Below are 5,558 nucleotides of genomic sequence, written 5' to 3'. Positions count from 1 at the left end.
AGCTCTGAAGTTGGAAAGGGCATCAAATTATTAGAGGTTTCCTGAGAAAAGTTTATTTTTGTGAAAGAATTTAAATTTCAGAGTCCATGAGGTTCTTCTTTTGTCAAGCAGGGTGAACTACCATGTGACGGTTTTGCTTAAGAACTTACATGCATATGTATTTATTAAACATTTTCAGGTATTTATACAGCTAGATCCTAAAATATTTTTAAATTCTGCTTTCCCTAGAGAAGCTGTGATATTTTGTATTTACCAGCCCTCTGATGTTATACTTAGGGGTACAGAAAATGTAATTTTTCAAATCAAATAGCTGCAAATGTATAAGATACGTGTAAGTCTAACGATTTAGACCACAAAAAAAAAAGAAAACAGACAAAATCAAAAGCATCAGATCTGTTGGACTACGTAGTACTGTCTGAATGCATTATGTTTATAACTGCTTCTACACTGTTTTGATGCCATTTAGAACTGTGGTTGTATCTTGAGGCATTTAGAGAAAGATGTTTGCTGTTCATTCTTAGTAACTCTCTTGCTATAACACAGAATATTTTTTTCAGAAAGCTTTAAAAATGTTGTTTTCCTTCTATTACTCATTTCCAGATATTTACAACAAAGATAGTAATACAAAATCACCTGTGAGAATGATCAGACTATGCGATCCTAGGTTTGACATATTTTATTTTCATGTTTTAACATTCTGCGCTCAGCTTAGTCAATTGAATGTTAATATTGAATTTAGCTCTTGAAGGTGCATGTCCTGACATTTTTATTGCTATTAGCATAATTTTTATTTCATTATTAACTCAGCATGAAAATAAAAATATTATGCTCTGGTTAGGATCACAGCTTACGTGTGCTGCTTAAAGTGGATTTCCTAGCTATTTGCTTATCCAGAGAGCTTCTAACAGACCATTCTGCCTCAACAAGTCTCCTTACTGTTCAGTGCTGTTTTACCTGCCCAGTGATACCTTCTTGGAAACCAATGATCACTTTCCAGCTTCCTAGTTAGAAATGGATATTATGAAGATATTAACCTTCCACATGCTCCATAGAATGAGTGGCTTTCAAGGAAGAAGACCTTATTAACGTTCCTCAGGACACGAGGAAAACTTCCCTAATGAGGAAAGAACTAACAACACATGCTTAGTATACCTCACAAGACTGGTATGTGAGAGACGCTAGAAATTAAATTTCATTAGTTCTACTTCTTGTGGGTATATTTTTAAAAAATGTTTTTCAATATCTCTTTGAAGAGAGACAAAGTCTTTCCTCATATGTCCTGTGAAATCAGTAAGTCAATTCAGGAATTGTTACTTCCTGCCTGCAATAAGAGATACCTGTTGACTTCATTAGGGTTATGGTGGTATGGCAAATAATAAAATAAATAAAATAATAAAAAATCTCAGACAAAGCTGAACTGATTCTGTAGTATGAGACAATGAACTTTAATCAGATTTCTGCTATGCTGAAAATTGCTGTCATTGAGAAGCGTTCATTATTTTTTAGTAGCATTGATGCTGAATTGACTAATAAAGAAACATTTTTTATATTTTTGTTACCTTGTTCAGGATTTTAAATAATAATCATAACCATAATAAATATATAGTGTTAGGCAAGAAAAATATTAACTGTTGCACAAAGTAACCATACTGTGAATATTTCACCCTTACCAAAGCCTCTTATCTTATTCTGCTCTTACACATAGGTCATATTATGCACTGCTTTGTGCTAGTTTGACAAGAACTAATGTGGATACTTAAATATTTTAAAAGCTGCACATTTCAGAATGATAAAATACTCAACTGATCTTCCTTTTCTGTTGAATTTCTCGTTAATGAAAAAATAATTTAATCCTTTTTTGTCTATTAGTAATTTTAACAACAAATACTAAAAGTTCTTTTGAGGAAAAATCTTCAAATAAGACCATGCAATGACACTTTTTAACTACAGTTGTTTTTTATTCAGCCATAAAATCTATCTTTCATATAGAAACCCACTTACATGTCTTACTTCAGTGAAGGTTATTTGTAGACTGAAGGTCTTTTCTTGTCAAGATATGATGAATACCATGTGTGAAGACAGAAGAGCATCAGGACCTGTATTAGCCGGAAAACCCACTGATCTGTGAATAACCTAAAAAAGAAAACCTGAAGATTAGCAACGTCGCTTTTAAGAATGATCCATCAAATTCAACAAGCAGATTCACAGAGATGAATCATCTAGTTCCTTTTATTCCAACAATACAGTAAAGGTTATTTCCCTTCCTTACAAATAGAAGTTCTGAAATACAAGAAATAGAGACTTGTGAGTCTTTTTTCAGTCATAAGGCAATGATTCTGCATTTTTCATGTAGTGTGCTTTTTAAACATTTTTTAAACATTTTTTCCTTTTATTTATCAATTGTAGTAGGTGTGGCTACACATTTAGGCTATGTGATTTTGTCCCATTTTTAAATGACATTATATTTTCTGTAAAGTTTAAACGCTCTTTCAAAACTATTTTAGAAAGCAAAAAATATATGCATTTTTAGCACATTTTTATTATTTTATCACAACATATTGCACTATTTCTTCCTTCTAGCTTGAAAATCTTAGTGAGACTGTAATCAATTGTAGTAACACTGTAGAAAATTGTGATAACCTTCTTGAATGTCTGACAAAAACCTTGGAATTTTCTTCAGCCCTCTCCTCTCCCTGCCCCTAAGATGACTTTGACCCAAGATTCAATAATGTCAGTTGAAGAAGAATCCATTCAGACCATTGGTGAACTATTAGCTATCGTTACCAACCCTTACCAGGGAAATTTACTCATAAATTCTTACCTGGAGGTAGATTTTTCATGTCAAAATTTCTGCTTCTAACTTCCAGCTATTGAATGTTGTACTACCAGATTGAGGAGTCACTGTTAAGCAATTTTTATTTTAGAAGTAATGTATTTTAGGCTGTGATCCTCTCTTAGCATGGTCTTTGATAAGCCACAACCCTTCACTACTTGCTATTAATTTGATTATTTTTGTACACCTTCTCTCTGTTTTGTCATCATCCACTTGAACACACTGGTTTTGATTTATAAAATGATGGTGATTGATGTATGTTGATAATTTGGTTATCAAATCTAAGTCAACAGATTATTTAGACTGACCAGCTGCTATAAAACTGCCCTATAATCATTGTTTGGCTTAAATAATGGGGGGAAAAAAAAAAGGAAACAATATTACCAGTGATTGAAACTGCTTTCTTTTCTGTTTACTTTGCATTCCTCTTTTTAACACTTGTTTGACGTTTGTAAAGAAGGTTACTTTACAAGCACCTATACGAATTCAAATACAGCTGGGATTCTCATAAGAATTTTGCAACTTGCTCCTATTTCTGGGAGGACAAGGCCAGAAACCATCCTGAATGCTCAGAAATTTGAAAAAGAACATTGAGAATGTAGGTGTGAGGTTTTATAACTTTAGCATATTTGGAAAGTAAATGCACTATCTCCAGGCAGCAGTTCTTACGTTCTAGAGAACAGGGAAGATAGGTTATCATTAAAGGATAAATGGAGAGCAAATTAAATAGAGTGTTTAAAAGAAATTACAGTAAAGCACATTTTTTATTTCTTTAATGGGGAAGAAGTGGTCAGTGACGAGGTCATGGGAAGCAATTACTTTTTACAAGGGTTATGAACAGAAAGCAAAATTTTATCAGTTCACTTTCATCAGTTAATATGAAGATATAAAATGTAAATTTAAATACGGATATCATACAGATTTCTGTACATCTGAAAGGGTCCTCTACTTGTGCTTGCTGAAGATGCCTTCCACTATGCAACGTAAACATTTTGCCTGTTAGTGATGAACAAGTATCATTGCCGTAGATGTCTCTGGGAGCGAAGGGGTGACCAGTGTGACACGTGGCATATTCACCAGCCTGGGGGATGCTGAACTCAGGGCTACTCCTCTGCATTTCTGGCACTCAGAGGCATGGGCATCCTGAATTCCTTAGTTTCTGGGTTTACTGTCAAAAATTAAAGAAGTTGTCTTTTCTGTTAAGTGTGTGGTAAGACACACTTCAGCTTAAGACCAGAGTTTGGATCAATAATGCATTAACATGCATTCTCTCCCTAAAATAGTCTTCCTAAAAAAAGCCGTAGACAACTTCCACATACTTCCTCCTTTTCTTTCATCTATGTAACTCCAAATTTTACTAGATACAATAAACTTTTCAATGATAAACAAGGGAATTACAATAATTTTTAGGAGTCATCAGCTGACAAAGTTCCATTTCTCTTCCCTTTAAATAGCTAGTAATTATTTATACTGTGATATGAAGGTTTTTGATAATGTTATTTATATAGTAATTTTCATTATGCAAATTAAATAATAAAATAGCAGCAGTGTAACATAGCTAATGATTTATAGTTGCAGGAATAAGAACCTTACAGCTTGAACCATCTCAGAATATCTGGAATAACCTTAGGGCCATTTGAACACTTAAATATTATCCATTTAGAGCTCTTAAAACTAACAAAGGATGTGCACAAAAGCTAATCTGGGGTACTTATAATAAATTTGCAATGTAGAGGTGATTCAGGGTGTGTATATAGATTTTAAGGTTTTGTGAGATCCAGGCATATCTAAATATTTGCCTTTTTTTGACACCTGAAATTAAGTAACTAATTATAAAAATACTGGGTTTTGTTTTGAAGACGTAACAAAACAGCATGGCAGCATAACCAAAAGAACTGCTGGAGAAGGGAATTCCACTGATTGTAGGAAGCTTAAACAGTGAAAAGGCCTTGAAACTTATGTCCCACCAACAGCAATAGTCATAAATTGTAGGTGAATGCAGAAGAGGCTGTCAATGGTGCTTAAATGCAGGACTGCAGCAAAATGAAAAGCACTAAGTTAGAATTTGGCAGTGAAAGGCTACCTGTATTATTGATTTGAACTTGAGTTTAAACAGCCACCCCTTCAATTTAATATCCCATTCTGATGACGTTAAAGCTAACTCACTACTAAATAAAACACAGAGTTAAAGAGACATGTTACTTGATATAGCAAAACAATGAAACAATTTAATTAGGTGATAATGCTTTTGGCACTCGAGTATACACAGCAATAAAGTGTTTTTGCAGTTGATTAAATGCTGAAGTGAAGCAGAGCGTGAAATCTTTCTCAGAGGAAGGAGCTGCCTCTGGATCTTCCCATTAGCTGTGAATCTCCCCACTTCAGTAAGGCAATGGGTCTCACTAACAATTCTCCTGTGATTCTGTGCTGTGGCTGTTGGGAGAGTAGCCTTCACAGGATCCAGGAGACCGGCATCGACTTTGCTTCTGTTCATTTTTTTCCACCACTGTGTGCTCCTGTCAGCAGTTCCCAAAGTGACTTTTTGCCCACTGGTTACTTACCCTCTGCTTTTGTACATAATGCAGTAAAGCTATTATAACACAGCCTGGGAGATACAGGCACCCAAAAGAACTTATATGCTCAGTGATGGGTTCTCCCATACAAATTTCAAATGGTCTAAGCAAATAATTTGATAATTTGGATTCCTTCATTTTTACAATTAGGA

This window comes from Falco biarmicus, chromosome 2 (assembly GCF_023638135.1).
Source record: "Falco biarmicus isolate bFalBia1 chromosome 2, bFalBia1.pri, whole genome shotgun sequence".
Taxonomy (NCBI): domain Eukaryota; kingdom Metazoa; phylum Chordata; class Aves; order Falconiformes; family Falconidae; genus Falco; species Falco biarmicus.
This window is presented reverse-complemented; position numbering follows the sequence as displayed.